We start from the raw sequence: 17306 nt of genomic DNA, 5'->3' as shown, positions 1-17306 counted from the left end.
ACTAACTAAAGTGCTTTCTAGCCTGCAAAAAAAGGATCTGAAGTCTGTGAGCAAGACTGTTACTCTTATCAACTGATTAATAACCCCAATTTTTCTTTTTCTTTTCTTTCTTGGTTTTTTTTTTTTTGGTCTGGGAGAAAGAGGTGGAAAGGCAACTTTCCATATACATTTATATATATATATATATGTACATATATATGTTTGTATGTGCATATATATATACATATAATTGCATTTTAGGTTTTGGGGTACATGTGAAGAACATGCAATATTGTTGCATAGGTATATATGTGGCAATGTGGTTTGCTGCCTTCCTCCCCATCGCCTATATCTGGCATTTCTCCCTATGTTATCCCTCCCTAACTCCCCACCCTATGCTGTCCCTCCCCTAGTTTCCCACCACAGACCCCAGGGTATCATGTTTCCCTCCCTGTGCCCATGTGTTCTCATTGTTCAACACCCACCTATAAGTAAGAACATGCAGTGTTTGATTTCCTGTTCTTGTGTCAGTTTGGTAAGAATGATGGTTTCCAGGTTCATCCATGTCCCTACAAAGGACACAAACATCTTTTTTTATGGCTGCATAGTATTCCATGTTGTATATGTGCCACAATTTCCCTGTCCAGTCTACCATAGATGGGCATTTGGGTTGTTTCCAAGACTTCATTATTGTAAAGAGTGCAAAAATTAACATTCGTGTGCATGTGTCCTTATAGTAGAACGATTTATAATCCTTTGGATATATACCCAGTGATGGAATTGCTGGGTCAAATGGAATTTCTGTTTCTAGGTCCTTAAGGAATCGCCAGTCTTCCACAATGGTTGAACTAATTTGCACTCTCACCAACAGTGTAAAAGTGTTTCTATTTCTCCACATTTTCTCCAGCATCTGTTGTCTCCAAGTTTTTTAATGATTGCCATTCTAATTGACATGAGATGGTGTCTCAATGTAGTTTTGATTTGCATTTTTCTAATGACCAATGATGATGAAGATTTTTCATATGTTTGTTGGTCTCATTTATGTCTTCTTTTGTAAAGTGTCTGTTCATATCTTTCAGTCACTTTTGAACGGGCTTGTTTGTTTCTTTCTTGTAAGTCTGTTTTAGTTCTTTGTAGATTCTGGTTATTAGCCCTTTATGAGATGGGTAGATTACAAAAATTTTTTCCCCTTCTGTTGGTTGCCAGTTCATTCTAATGATGGTTTCTTTTGCTGTGCAGAAGCTGTGGAGTTTGATTAGGTCCCATTTGTTTATTTCGTCCTTTGTTGCCAATGCTTTTGGTGTTTTAGTCATGAGGTCCTTGCCTATGCCTATATCCTGAATGGTTTTGCGTAGGGTTTCTTCTAGGATTTTTATGGTGTTAGGTCTTATGTTTAAGTCTTTAATCCATCTGGTGTTAATTTCAGTGTAAGGTGTCAGGAAGAGGTCTAGTTTCTGCTTTCTGCACGGGACTAGCCAGTTTTCTCAACACCATTCATTAAACAGGGAATCGTTTTCCCATTGCTTATTTTTGTGAGGTTTGTCAAAGATCAGATGGTTGTAGATGTGTGGTCTTGTCTCTGAGGCCTCTGTTCTGTTCCATTGTTCTATATCTCTGTTATGGTACCAGTACCATGCTCTTTAGATTACTGTAGGATTGTAGCATAGTGTGAAGTCAGGTGGTGTGATGCCTCCAGCTTTGTTCTTTTTGCCTAGACTTGACTTGGCTATGTGGGCTCTCTTTTGGTTTCATATGAAGTTTAAGGTGGTTTTTTTCCTGTTCTGTGAAGAAGGCCATTGTGGCTTGATAGGAATAGTGTTGAATCTATAGATTACTTTGGCCAGTATGGCCATTTTCATGATACTGAATCTTCCTAATGAATACAATGGAATGTTTCTCCATCTGTTTGTGTCCTCTCTTATTTTGTTGAGCAGTGGTTTGTAGGTCTCCTTGAAGAGGTCTTTAAATTCCTTGTTACTTTTATTCCTAGGCATTTTATTTTCTTGGTAGCAATTGTGAATGGCAGTTCATTCTTGATTTGGCTCTCTTTAAGTCTGTTATTGGCGTATAGGAAGGCTTGTGATTTTTGTGCATTAATTTTTTATCCTGAGACTTTGCTGAAGTTGCTTATAAGTTTCAGGAGATTGTGGGCTGAGACAATGGGGTCTTCTAGATATACAATCATGTCGTCCGCAAAGAGAGAAAATTTGACTTCCTCCTTTCCTATTTGAATACCGTTTATTTTTTTTTCTTGCCTAATTGCTCTGGGTAGAACTTACAGTACTATGTTGAATAGGAGTGACGAGAGAGGACATCCTTGTCTAGTGCCAGATTTCAAAGGGAATGCTTCCAGTTTTTGCCTATTCATTGTGATACTGGCTGTGGGTTTGTCATAAATAGCTTTTATTATTTTTAGATAAGTTCTGTCAATACCTAGTTTATTGAGAGTTTTGCCTTCTCTGCATCTATGGAGATAATCCTGTGGTTTTTGTGTTTGGTTCTGTTTATGTGGTGAATTATGTTTATAGACTTGTGTATGGTGAACCAGCCTTACATTCCAGGATGAATTTTCTTTTCTTTTCTTTTTTTTTTTTTTTTTGAGACAGAGTCTCACTCCCCCTCCAAGGCTCAAGTTATTCTCCTGCCCAATTTCACAAGTAACTGAGATTACAGGCACCCACCAGAAGGCCTGACTAATTTTTGTATTTTTTTTTTTTCATAGAGACGGGGTTTCACCATGTTAGCCAGGCTGGTTTCAAACTCCTGATCTCTGGTGATCCACCCACATCGGCCCCCCAAAGTGCTGGGATTATGGGCGTGTGCCACCATCCCATCGTATAACTCCAGTTTCTTTTTATCAACTTTGATTACAGAAATTGGCATGACTCCCAGATTCCCATAATGCAAATTGTCCTCCCAATTATAACTGCTAGTTTGTTTTCATCTAAGAAAAACAAAACAAGACAAACAAAAAGTGAAATGCTGGTCATTTCTGTGGACAAAAAGATAAGAATGGCCGGATGCAGTGGCTGATGCCTGCAATTCCAGCAATTTGAGAGGCTGAGGTGGGCAGATTACTTGAAGCCAGGAGTTCAAGACCAGCCTGACCCACACGGTGAATTCCCCTCTCTACTAAAAATACAAAAATGAGCAAGGCAGGGTGGCATGTGCCTGTAGTTTCATCTACTCAGGAGGCTGAGGCAGGAGAATCGCCCAACCCAGGAGGCGGAGGTTGCAATGAACAAAGATCATGCCACTGCACTCCAGCCTGGGAAACAAGATCAGAGCGTCATCTCAAAAAAACAAAAAAATGTAATGTGACTGCTATTTTCTTGTTATAATCACAGAGTTCATGTGGAAAAGCTAAGCAATATGCAAAAAAAATACAGAGTTAAAGTTATAAAAAAATTACCCCACATTGGATCAGGAAACTTTTTTTTTTCTCTTGAGACAGACTAGGTCTTGCTATTGCCCAGCTGGTGGGCAGTGGCACAATCACAGATGCCTGCATCCTCGACCTCCTGGGCTCACTCTGTGCTCTTGCCTCCCAAGGAGCTGGGACTACAGGTACACACCCCTACACCAAGCTATTTTTTTTTAATTTTTTTGTAGAGGTGAAGTTTCACTGTGTTCCCCGGGCTGGTCTTGAATTCTTGGCCTCAAGTGATCCTCCCACCTCAGCCTTCCAAAGTGCTGGGATTACAGGCATGACCTTATCTGGAGACTGGGTCTTTACAGAGGTTATCAAGTTAAAATGGGTCATGATGGTGGGGCCCTGATCCCATATAACTGGTGTCCTTACTAAAAGGGAAATATGTTGCCAGTAAAAGAAAAAGAAAGCGTAAAATATTTTTTTTTGAGACAGTCTTGTTCTGTTACCCAGGCTTGAGTGTAGTGATGTGATCATAGCTCAATGCAGCATCAATCTCCTGGGTTCAAATGATCCTTCCACCTCAGCTTCCTGAGTAGCTGGGACTACAGGTGTGTTCCACCATGCCCAGCTAATTTTCTGTATTTTATGTAGAGATGGTATCTCACTATGTTTCCCAGGCTAAACTTGAATTTCGAGGCTCAAGCAATCCTGTCTCAGCCTCCCAAAGTGCTGGGATTATAGGTGTGAGCCACTGTGCCTGCCCAAAAATAAATTTTCACACAGAGACAGACATGCATAGAAGGACAATGGCCACTATAAGTCAAGGGATGCCTGCTGTCCCAGAGCCTCCAGAGAGAGCCTGGCCTGCAGACACCCAACTACACTTCCGGCCTCCCAATTGGGAGACAATAAATTTTTATTTTATTTATTGATTTATTGAAACAGGGTCTCGCTCTGTCGCCCAGGCTGGAGTGCAGTGGCATGACCTCAGCTCACTGCAGCCTCATTCTCCCTGGTTCAAGAAATCCTCCCACCTCAGCCTCCAGAGTAGCTTGGGATCACAGGAACATGCAACCATGCCTGGCTAATTTTTTTTTCTGAGATAGATTCTTGCTCTGTCCCTCAGTCTGGAATAAATTGGTGTGATCTCAGCTTACTGCAACCTCCACCTTCTGGGATCAAGCATTTCTCCTGCCTCAGCCTCCTGAGTACCTAGGATTACAGAGGCGCACCACCACACCCAGCTAATTTTTGTATTTTTTGTAGAGAGGGTTTCACCATGTTGGCCACGCTGGTCTCGAACTCCTGACATCATTATTTGCCTACCTCAGCCTCCCAAAGTCATAGGATTACAGGTGTTGGCCACCACTCCCGGCCTTGTATTCTTTCAGTAGAGATGGGGTTTTATCCTATTGGCCTGGCCAGTCTCGAACTCCTTACCTCAAGATATCCTCTCATCCTCCCCAAAGTAAAGGGATTACAGACATGAGCCATCATGCCCTTGATCATTCATGAATGTGTAATTAGGTTTTGTCCAGGATCAGAGGCTCACGCCTGTAATTCCAGCACTTTGGAAGGCTGAGAAGGGAGGGTCCCTTGATGCCCAAAGTTTGAGAACAGCCTGGCCAACACGGTGAGGTCCCATCTCCACACACACACAAATATTAGTTGAGCATGGTGGCATGCACCTGTAATCCCAACTACTCAGGAGGCTTAAGTGATAAGATTGCTTGAGCATGGGAATAAGAGGCTGCAGTGAGCTATGATTGTACCACTGCACTGTAGCCTGGACAACACAGGAAGTCCCTCTCTGTCTCTAAAAAAAAAAAGGCGTTGTTTGATTTTGTGTTTCTGCTGTTGTTACTGTTGTTTTTTGAGATGGAGTCTCACGCCCTGCCCAGTCTGGAATGCAATGGTTCAATCTCGGCTCACTACAACCTCCACCTCCTGTATTGAAGTGATTCTCCAACCTGAGCCTCCCGAGTAGCTGCGATTACAGGTGTGCACCACTACCCTAGGCTCATTTTTATATTTTTAGTTGAGATGGGGTTTCACCACGTTGGCCAGGTTGGTCTGAAACTCCTGACCTCAGGACATCCACCCGCATTGGCCTCCCCAAGTGCTAGAAGTACAGATGTGGGTCACTGAGCCCAGTCGATTTCATGTTTTGGCTGGGTTGGGTCTGGTAGGTGTATGGTTAATGAACCAGGTCTTAATTTTTCTAGGCTACCGGGGGCTTGGGCACGCACTGACAGCAATGTCGTGGGTGGTGACATTGGCTTCAAACATGGATGAAAACAAGATCTGGTCTCCTTTTTTTACCCAGACGGTGTTGACCAGCTGACCTAGGAGATAAAAGAACTGGTATATGAGGCCATGTGTACATCCTGGGAAAGGGGATGCCAACTGCTGGGATCCCAGCCCCCCTGCCACCAACCAGCCCACCCGGCCAGTGGCTCTTCCATGTTTGTTACAGGTTTTGAGAGGTTCACTATTCAAAGGAGGATGAATAGTGGGTTTTCAAGAAAACCCACAGCCAGACATGGTGGTTCACGCCTGTAATCCCAGCACTTTAGGAAACCTAGGTGAAAGGATCACTGGAGGTCAGGAGTTCGAGGCCATCACGACCAACATAGTGAAATCCCATCTCTACCAAAAATACATAAATTAGCCAGGTGTGGTGGCATATGCCTGTAGTCCAGCTACTCGAGAGACTGAGGGCTGAGAATCCCGGGAGGTGGAGGTTGCAGTGAGTAGAGACCACACCATCGTACTCCATCCTGGGTGACAGAGTGAGACTCCATCTAAAAAATAAAAGAAAAAATAAAGTGAGAAAACCAGGCATGGGGGTGCATGTCTGTAATCCCAGCACTTTGGGAGGCTGAGCTGGACAGATCACTTGAGGTCAGGAGTTCAAGATCAGCCTGGCTAACACGGCAAAATCTTGTCTCTGCTAAAAATACAAAAATGAACCAGGCATGGTTGCGTGTGCCTGTGATCCAAGCTACTAAGGAGGCTGAGGCAGGAGAATTGCTTGAACCCGGAGGTGTAAATCGCAGTTAGACGAGATTTCACCACTGCACTCCAGCCTGAGGGACAGAGCAAGACTCCTCTTTAAAAAAAAAATCAGAGAAGACCGAAATATCCGCAGATAATGCACCGTGTCACTTTCCCTGTGCACTTTTCCTGCCTCTTGGTAGACAGTTCCTAACATCACCATGAGATCCTGGTGAAGGAAGGGTGGATACTGAGGTTGCTACAGTTTTATGAACCATTTTTCCCCAGAGAGAGGTGGTCATCTTCTGTCAGATTCCTTTGAGTGTTTTGCCAACCCCTGCTGTGGGAGGTTTACCCTCAGGGCACTCCTCCATGAAGCCACCAGGTGACGCCATTGCCGTATAAATGAAACAAACTGACCCGACATTAGAAAATGGTGTTCTACTTTCTTTGAGCTGAGTGGGGTGGGTCAAACCTGTAATCCCAGCACTTAGGGAGGCTGAGGTGAATAGATCACTTGAGTCCAGGAGTTCGAGTCCAGCCTGAAAACATGGTGAAACCCTGTCTGTTTTAAAATATAAAAATTAGCCAGGCATAGTGATGCACACCTGTCATCCTAGCTACTCAGGAGGCTGAGACAGCAGAATCGGTTGGGAAGCAGAGGTTGCAGGGAGCCAAGTTCGTGACTCTGCACTCCAGCCTGGGTAACAGAGGGAGACTCCATCTCCAAAAAAAAAGTGTTCCTAAGGACTGAGAGGGGAAATTGAGGCATGCAGAATGGAGTTGGGGTGGGGCTCGGTGAGAGAATGGGTTCAAGTAACTTGTGAAGGGCTCTCAGAAAGTCAGAGCAACATAAAAATCATTTATTCTACCTCCCACTACCACATTTTCCAGATATAGAAATCAAAGCTGAGAGGCAGGGGGATATGTATCCCAAAAGCACCACGTTGGTAGGGAGCAGGGTTGCCAGAGAAAACACAGGACATCCAGTTAAGTGAGAGTTTCAAACTCTCAGTGTATGTCTCAAATAATGCACAAGACTTAAACTAAAACCTTATTTACTTTTTGTCTTCAAAGGTGACTGGGCATCTGTATGATGATTTGCTAAGTCTTACAACCCTCATGAAGGTAAAATGAAGATTAGAAAGATACTTAAATGTAATAAGCAAACATGCAAAATGAGGGCAACTCTTTCCCATTTTGCAGACAAGGTAACTGCACGTTAGGGAGGGGACTTGCCCCAAAGCCACCCTCACAATCCTCAGAGTCAGGATTTGAACCCAGTCCTTATTCCAGAGGTCTCAACTTCACTGTTGTGGCCAGGAACAGCTCCCAGTCCCACTCGTGTGTGTGCATGTTCTTTCTTGAATATGACTCTCTCCCCATCGTGTAAGTGGGTGGTTCCCCTCCCTGACATTGACGGACTCCGTCTTCAGCAGGCGCCTCCTGACCCAGCAGACCCCCATGAGCCCAGATCCCTGGGACCCGGTGGCTGTCCTTATCACATTCCTTGACTCCACATCTTAGGATCCAAATCTGACCCTCTTCAGGATCTGCAGCTGTGTTACAGAAAAGGGGACCCGATCCAGACCACAAGGGAGGGTCCTCGGATCTCGTGTAAGAAGCAATTCAGCATGAGTCTGTAAAGTGAAAGCACAATTGTTTGTTTGTTTGCTTTTTTTGTTGTTTTGTTTTGGTTTTGAGATGGAGTCTTTGTTGCCCAGGCTAGATAGAGAGTAGCGGTGTGATCTTGGCTCAGTACGACCTACGCCTCCCGTGTTCGAGAGATTTTCCTGCTTCAGCCTCCTGAGTAACTGGGATCACAGGTGCATGTCACCACACCTGGCTAATTTTTATATTTCTAGTAGAGATAGCATTTCACCATGTTGGCCAGGCTGATCTAGAACTCTTGACCCCAGGTGATCCACCTGCCTCAGCCTCCCAAAGTGCTGAGATTACAAATGTGAGCCACAGTGTAAGTTTATTCTTTCCTTCAAAAGCAAGTTTTTTAAGAAGATGAAGATGAAATAGCTACTCCATAGAGCAGCCCAGAGGGCGCTGGTGCCCATCTTTAGGGTCATTTCTTCCTGACATGCTAAATGAGGGCTAGACTATTCATGACTCCCCTTTTATAGATCTTATAGGGAAACTTTCTGATGTTGCCATGGCATTTTTAAACTGTCATGGCGCTGGTGGCAAATGTAGGAGTGAGGATGAGCAGAGGTCACTCTGGTCATCATCTTGGTTTCGGTGGGTCTTGGACTGGCTTCTTTACTGCAGCCTGTTTTACTGACAAGGTCTCTGTGACCTGTATCCTGTGCTGCCCTCCTGTCTCATCCTGTGACTCAGAATGCCTTCACTGCCTGGAAATGAAACCCAGTAGGTCTCAGCCTCCTTTTACGCATCTCCTATTCAAGATGGAGCCGCTGTGGTTCACACCCCTCTGGCAGCTGGGCTCCCCGGGATCTCCTGAGGTTCTGTCCCCTCCGTGCCTAGCTCCTGGGTCCCTCCACCATCGCTGTCTTCCTGAGCCACCTGCCTCTGAGTTTCTTTATCAGCAAGAAGAGGAATCACTTTCAGGTTCGGCTTTTGGGGGAAAAGACGGACCAGGCAGGAAGTAGGGAGGAAGACACAGGCCCTGGTGTGGGCGATGGGGAGGGCAGAGCTGAGTGGGATCCGGCGGGTCTGGCTTTGTTCTTGTCTCTGCGAGTTGCCCATCGTGCAGACCTGCCCCTCTCCTTCCCCATCGCATCGGACGGCGGCTCTTCCCTCCAGTGTTCAGACCCCAGGCCCCGGGTCAGATCAATGCCTTTTTCTTCTGCACCCCATCAGTCAGCAGATTTGCTTGGCATCATCTGAAAAATGCATCCAGCAGCAAGGCCCTGGCTCACTCCTTACTTCCGCCCCAGCCTCTCTCCACTTCCAGCCACAGGAGACCTGTGTGAGCTGAATTCATCACACCCTCCTCTGCTCAGACCTACAGCAGCCCCATTTTCCTCAGTCTGAGCCAAAGGCCCCACAGTGGCCCACCTGGCCCTCCCTGAGCTGCCTCATTGACTCCAGCCTCACCTTCCACCCATCTCCCTCCCTTTCCCACCTACCCCATCCTCACACCTGCCTGATGTTCACACATCTCTCCAGGCATCTGCTTTAGCTGCTCTCCACCTGGACCACCCTCACTCTAGAAGACCCTTGTCCCCTCCAGCACCCCCTGCAGTCAGGTCCACCTTCCTCAACATCGTTCAGCAAGGACACACCCCACCCATCCCTCTCCTTTCAGCATCTCTCTTCCTTGGCCTGTTTTGGGTTCATTTTTGCTGTATCCCAGCACTTCCCACTTCCTAAAGGGCCCTTCAAGAAGCACCCAGAAGGGGCCAATGGCCTTGCTTTCCTTAGACTAGAAGCTCCACGGCAGCACAGCACACTCTTTGTGGCAGATTCAGTATCTAGTTAGTGCTCGGCATGCAGAAGGTGCTGGACAAGTGTTTGAGAACTACGGAAGAAGGGAGTGAGGGGAGAAGGGTAGGAAAGAGGAAGGGAAGAAGGGAGGGATCGGGAGAAAGGAGGGAGGGGAGGAGTGAAAAGGAGGGAGGGAAGGAAAGATAGGAAAGGGGAGGACAGATGGAGGGAAGGAAAGAGTTGAAAGAGGAAGAGAAGGAATGATGGAGGCCAGGAAGAAAGGGAGGAGGGAGGTGAAAAAAGAGGGCAGAAAGCAAGGCAGGAGAGCAGAAGAAAGGAGTAGGGAAGAAAAGAAAGGTGGAAGGGGGATAAAGGGAAGGAACTTATTTTCTCTCTAGGCCCAGCTGTCCCAATTATCTGTCATTTGGCCAGCCTCCTGCATGGCCTCCTCCCAGCACAGTGACTCATGCCTCTAATCCCAGCACTTTGGGAGTTCGAAACAGGTGGATCACCTGAGTTCAGGAGTTCTAAACCAGACTGGTCAACATGGCAAAATGCCATCCCTCTTAAAAAATACAAAGATTAGCTGAGCATCGTGGCAGGCACCTATAATCTCAGCTACTCCAGAATGTCAGGCAGGAGAATCACTCGAACCCAGGAGGCAGAGATTACAGTGAGCCAAGATCGCGCCACTGCACTCCAGGCTGGTAACAAAGCAAGACTCCATCTCAAGAAATAACAAAATACCTTCTCCAGGCAGCTGCCTTCTGATGATGCCCCTCCCCGGTTAAGCACAGACCCCGAACTCCTGCCTGACCCTAAAGTGCCAAGTGACGCCGCGCATGTACTCCTCTGGCCACACTGAGTGTCCTCTCAGTCATGCTGCTCCCTCTGCCTAGGTGTTTGCTGTCCCCTGTCTCAGAGCCTTCAATCCCTCTTCCCGGCTCCATCCCCTCATCCTCTGCCTGCCCAGCACCCACCTCCTGGCCATTTAACATGTAGCTCAGGTTGTAATCCCAGTACTTTAGGAGGCCGGTGGCAGAGGGTCACTTGAGCCCAAGAGCTTGAGGCCAGCCTGGGCAACAGAGTGAGACCCCACAACTCCACCAAAAATGTAAAAGGAAGAAAGATGTAGCTCAGGCATTACCCACCTCCAGGTAGCCTTCCTGATGGTGCCATACCCAGGTGGGCTCAGGGGCAGCCTCTGTTCTCTGGGCACCAGAATCCTCCTTTCTGTGGCAGTGGTCCTGGGTCAGCTCCTGCAGGAATCCAGGCACAGGATGATGGTGGATGGATCAGGACTGAGGGTCAGAGATGCAGAGAGGCAGACAGCTTTGGGAAGCAGTAGGAAGGATCAGCAGGATTTGCTGCACGGTGACTGTCAGGGTGCAGGGGAGAATTCCGGATCAGCTGTGTCTTCGTCTCTCTCTTCCCTCCAATCCCAGGAGAGCAAACGAGGCAGAAGGACTTGTGGGCCCGATTCACCAGCTCTATCCTCAGGAACTCGAGGACCATCAAGTTCCATGGCTGGGAGGGAGCCTTTCTGGACAGAGTCCTGGGCATCCGAGGCCAGGATCTGTGTACCTTGTGGACCTCTGGCCTCATCTTCTTTATGTCGCTGGTGTCTTTCCAAGCGTCTACATTTCTGGTCATGTCACTCTAGTCTCTATGGTGATCAGGACTGGGGAAGGAGTGTGGGGCTCAGGAGGTGAGGTAGGTGGAGTTTCCCTGATCCTACCACCCTGTCCATCAAAACCCACACATTCTGGATCCTGTTCTCACCGGGTTTCTGCTATCTTCTGCGTGAATGAATTAATTCCATCATTCTGGTGAAAGTGACAGCGGCCGTTGAGGTCTGCTCTTCTGAGAGTTCCAGGCTTCCACTGATGTGGGGAGGAGAGTTCAGGTGCAGACAGGCTGCAGAGATAGAATCCAGGGTATGAGTGGCTTTTTTGCTGCTGGCCAACAAATGTCCATAGCCACCCTGTCACTGACGTGATTCTTGTTCTGCCGTTGTCATTTATTTCTGATTGCTGTCAGAACACTCTTCCTAAAGCACAGCTTTCTGAAGAATTTAAACATGTTGATGCATAGGCAAGGCACAGTGACTCACGCCTGACATCCGAGCTCTTTGGGAGGCTGAGGTGCCTTGAACCCAGTTGGTGGAGGTTGCAGTGGCCCCAGATTGTGCCACTTCACTCCAGCCTGGGTGACGGAGCAAGACTTTGTGTCAAAAACCAAACAAAACAAAACAAAACAAAAGGATCACAAATGGGACCAATACCTAGGGCCCTCCCATGCTGCTCTCTTCAGGAGTCCCCAGGCTCAGCCCTCATGTCTATCACCTTCACAGAGAGGCCTTTCCTGACCACCTTCATCACCACCTGAGCACCCCTGCTTGTGCTAGTGCACTCTAACCTGCACCCGATTTCTCTTTACTTTTTTATTTTTGAAGACAGAGTCTTGCTCTGTTCCCCAGGCTGGAGTGCAGTGACGCAATGTCGGCTCACTGCAACCTCCACCTCCCAAGTTCAAACAATCCTCCCACCTCACCCTCCTGAGTAGCTAGGATTACAGGCAGCTGCCACCACACCTAGGTAATTTTCTTTTTTGTACCTTTAGTAGAGATGGCATTTCACCATGTCAGCCAGGCTGGTCTTGAACTCCTAACCTCAAGGGATCCATCCTCCTCAGCCTCCCAAAGTGCTGGGATTACAGATGGGAGCCACTGCACCTGGCCATACCTGCTTTCGTTTTTATTCTTCATAGCACTCTCCACCTGATGTGCTGTCTTGTGTTAATGGTTTGTTTATGGATCGCCTGTCTCTTTCCCCCTCATTAGAATGATGGATCCATTAAGAGAGCAGCAACTTTGTTTTGCTCATTGCTGTTTCCCCAGAGCCCAGAGCCCTGTCAGGTATATGATAACCAGGCATTAGTTATTCATAGAATGAATGAATGTAAGAATGAATAAATGGCCGGGTGCTGTGGATCACGCCTGTACTCCTAGCACTTTGGGAGGCCGAGGTGGGTGGATCGCTTGAGGTCAGGGATTCGAGACCTGCCTGGACAACATGGTGAAACCCCATCTCTACTAAAAATAAAAAAAGTTAGCTAGGAATACTGATGCACGCCTGTAATCCCAGCTACTCAGGAGGCTGAGACAGGAGAATTGCCTGTACCCAGGAGGTGAAGGTTACATTGAGTCAAGACCATGTCACTGCACTGTAGCCTGGCAGAAAGAGACTGTCTCAGAAATAAATGAAAATAATTTTTAAAAAGAATGAATGAAAGACCAGAAGGCCTAGATAGAAGGAATATGTTACAGTAATCAATAGTGCACAAGGGAAATTACAGTGAATGAGAATTTATTTGAATATTTCAAGATAGCTAGAAGAGAAGAATTTTTTTGTTCCCAAAACAAAAGATAAATATTTGAGGTGATGACTGTCTCAGTTACCCCGATTTGATCATTACATATTGTCTACAGCTTGGGTCCCCAACCCTCCTGGCCACGGACCTGTACCAGTAGCCTCTTTTTGTTTTTCTTTTTTTTTTCTCTCTCTCTCTTTTTGAGACAGAGTCTCAGTCTGTGCAGCGGTGCTATCTCAGGTAAATGTAACCTCCATCTCCGAGGCTCAAGTAATTCTTCCACCTCAGCCTCCTGAGTAGCTGGGATTACAGGCATATACCACCACACCTGGCTCATTTTTGTATTTTTAGTAGAGACAGGGTTTCACCATGTTGGTCAAGCTGGTCCCAAACGCCTTACTTCAGGTGATTTGCCCTCCTCATTCTCCCAAAGTGCTGGGATTGCAAGTGTGAGCCATTGAACCCGGGATTTTTTTTTTTTAATTTGACAGGGAGTTTTGCTCTTGTTGCCCAGGCTGGAATGCAATGGCATGATCTTGACTCTCTGCAACCTCTGTCTCCCAGATTCAAGCCAGTTTCCTTCCTCAGACTCCCAAGTAGCTGTGATTACAGGTATGAGCCACAATGCCAGGCTAATTTTTGTATTTCTAGTAGAGACAGGGTGTCTCTATGTTGGTCAGGTTTGTCTCGAACTCCCAACCTCAGGTGATCCACCTGCCTCAGTCTCCCAATGTGCTGGGATTACAGGCACGAGCCACCGTGCCCATCGCACCTGTTAGAAACTGGGCAGGCAGCACAGCAGGTGAGCAGCGAACGGGCTAGGGAGGCTTTATCTGTGTTCACAGCTGCTCCTTATTTCTGGCATCACCACCTGAGCTCCACCTTCTGTCAGATCGGTGGCGTTGTTAGAGTCTCATAGGAATGCAAACCGTACCGTAAGCAGCACATGCGAGGGAGCTGGACTGCGTGCCCCTTATGAGAATCCAATGCCTGTTTATCTGTCAATGTCTCCCGTCACCTTCAGAAGGGATGCTCTAGTTTCAGGAAAACAAGCTCAGGGCTCCCACTAATTTTACGTTACCGTGAGTTGTGTAAATATTTCATTATATATTACACTGTAATAATAACAGAAGTGGGCCGGGCACAGTGGCACATGCCTGTTATCCTATCATTTTGGGAGGCTGAAGCAGTCGGATCACCTGATGTCGAGGGTTCAAGACCAGCCTGGCCAACATGGTGAAACACCGTCTCTGCTAAAGGTACAAAAACTGGCATGGTGGCAGGAACCTGTCATCCCAGCTACTTGGGAGGCTGAGGCAGGAGCATTGCTTGAACCCAGGAGCGGAGGTTGCAGTGAGCCACAATCATAGCATTTTGGGAGGCTGAAGTGGGCGGATCACCTGAAGTCAGCAGTTCGAGACCAGCCTGGCCCACAGGTGAAACCTCGCCTGTAATAAAAATACATAAATTAGCTAGGTGTGGTGGTAGGAGCCTATAAGCTGACTTACTCGGGAGGCTGAGGCAAAAGAATTGCTTGAACCGAGGAGGTGGAGGTTGCAGTGAGCCAAGATCATGTCCCTGGACTCCAGCCTGGGCAATATATGAAGATTCTGGTTTTGTTTTTGTTTTTGTTTTTTAAAAGGCAAGCCAGTTACAATGGCTTATACCTATAATCCCAGAATTTTGGAGGCCAAGATGGAAAGATCACTTGAGGCTAGGAGTTCCAGGTAAACCTGGGCAACATAGCATGACCCCATCTCTACAAAACATTTTTTAAAAATTGGGCACAGTGGCATGTGCCCATAGTCTCAGCTACTCAGGAGGCTGAGGCAAGAGGATTGCTGCAGCCCAGGAACTGGAGGCTGCAGTGAGCCATGCTTGTGCCACTGCACTCCAGCCTGGGTGACAGAGTGAGACCCTGCCTCTCAAAAAAAAAAGAATTCAGAGTAGAGAAAAGTATGAATTGTAAGTTCAAGCATTGCACGTCCCACATTTCCTTCAGAAGTGTGGATGCGTGCCCCAAGAACTCTGCATTCATTTCCCAGCGCTGCCTTAACAAAGTACCCTAAACTGTGTGGCTTCAACCACAGAGATTTATTCTCACAGTTCTGGATACCAGGAGTCTGAAATCAAGGGATTTTTTATTGTTTGTTTGTTTTTTCTCTGAAGGCTGTGAGGGAGATCTGTCCCAGGTCTCGCTCATGGATTCTCAGAGCCTCCAGAGTTCCTTGGCTTGCAGGTGGTCTTCTGTCTCTGTCTTGAAACCGTCTTCCCTTTGTAGGTGTCTTTGTCCACACATCCCCTTTTTATAAGGACACCAGGCACACTGGATTAGGATTCACCCTCATTACCTCAGCTTAGCTCGATCACATGGGAAGAGGCTATTTCCAAATAAGGTCGTATCCACAGACCCTGCGGCATAGGGCTTCAGCATCTTTTGGGGAGACAGAGCACAACGCATAACACTATAGATTTGCAAATATTTTTAGTTTGAGTTTCTGGGTTTTATTTTTTATTTTTTCGTGTCGGATGAGTGATGTGATGATACCGTAACAAGTTTTGAGAATGGCACATATCATAAAATAGCCTGATAATCCAATTGTCATGCTTAGGTTTTGGTTTTTTAAAATTTTAGTTTTTCTTGAGGCAGGGTCTTGCTGCAATACTCATGCTGGAAGGCAGTGGTGCAATCATGGGTCACCGCAGCCTTAACCTCCTGGACTCCAGCGATCTTCCCACCTCAGCCTCCCAAAGAGCTAGGATTATAGGAATGAGCCACCAGCCCCAGCTGTTCCCTATTTTTTGTTGGTACGTTGTTCATTTTTCTAAAAAAACACACCTTTTTATCTGTGCATTCTGGCTCATGCCTGTAATCCTCAGTACTTTGGGAGGCCAAGGCAGGTGGATCTCTTGAGATCAGGAATTCAAGACCAGCCCGGCCCACATTGTGTAACTCCTTCTCTACTAAAAATACAAAAATGAGCTGGATGTGGTGGTGTGTACCTGTAATCCCAGTTACTCGGGAAGCTTAGGCAGGAGAACCGCTTGAACCCTAGAGGCAGAGGTTGCAGCGAGCCAGGTTCATACTCCCACACTCCAGACTTTGTGGCAGAGCGAGACTAACTCAAAAAAAGTGAAATATACATACATATAAACGTGCACATGAACACACACACACACCTTGGCAATTTTTTTATACATCAGCATTCACTGGTACAATGTAAATTCTATGGTAGATTTTATTTAGATTAATACAATCTAAATACTATTCTATTAAGTGCTACAACTAAAAAAAATAGGCCAATCATTTAAATGATTCAAAGTTCAAAAACTATGAAAGAGTATAGAAGCCAGTCTCCCATATGGCAGCTCATGGCATATGTGTTTATGAAATCTACGTGAGGCTGGATACGGTGGCTCATGCCTGTAATCCCAGCATTTTAGGAGGCCGAGTCGGGTGGCTCACCTGAGGTCAGGAGTTTGAGAGCAGCCTGACCAACATGGTGAAACCACATGTATACTAAAAACACAAAAAGCAACCGGATGCGGCGGAGAGCCCATATAACCCTATCTACTTTGGAAGCTGAGGCAAAAGAGGTGCTTGAACCTGGGGGACAGAGGTTGCGGTTAGCCAAGATCATGCAACTTCACTTCAGCCTGGGCAACGGAGCGAGACTCCATCTCAAAAAAAAAAAAAAATCTAAATAAATTAAGATTTAAGAAAATGAAAGATTTGGTTCTTTGGCTGCGTGGGCCACATTTCAAGTGCTCCACAGCTGCAGATGGCCCGGAAATATGGTCTTTATTGCAAAAAGTTCTATCGGTTGGTGTTGGTGCAGCCTTAAAGCCGCTCTCCCACCCCTCCTCGAAGCGAACCACTGTTACGGTTCCTTTGGTGATTCTTTTCCGAGATGATCTATGCACACAATCAGCACGTGGAGTTAATATATGTACCTAATAAAATCAGCATCTCCCGTGTAGTGCAAATGACCATGTAATAGTCCATGGAATGGAATGTATTCAGCTAGTTTCATAATGAAGAGCTCTTGAGTTTTTCCCAGGTTTCCTGTTAAAATTATTCTGTCGAGAACACCATTCTCTCACAGAGTACATTTTTAACAGTGGAATTCCCTGGCCAGAATGTTTATATGTTTTTCTCATTTCTTTTCTATTTTCTTTCTTTTTT

The 17306-nt window shown here is 46.4% G+C and overlaps 1 protein-coding gene and 1 pseudogene across 3 annotated transcripts in view; one reads left to right on the top strand and one right to left on the bottom strand.

The window, feature by feature from the left end:
* Nucleotides 1–17306, top strand: part of LOC144580912 (uncharacterized) — an 89954-nt gene that overhangs the window by 58476 nt on the left and 14172 nt on the right. The gene's annotated exons all lie outside the window — the stretch shown is intronic.
* LOC144580959 (small nucleolar RNA U13) lies at nucleotides 15644–15741 on the bottom strand (annotated as a pseudogene).

The sequence above is a fragment of the Callithrix jacchus genome, chromosome 22 (assembly GCF_049354715.1).
Source record: "Callithrix jacchus isolate 240 chromosome 22, calJac240_pri, whole genome shotgun sequence".
NCBI lineage: Eukaryota > Metazoa > Chordata > Mammalia > Primates > Cebidae > Callithrix > Callithrix jacchus.
This window is presented reverse-complemented; position numbering and strand designations above follow the sequence as displayed.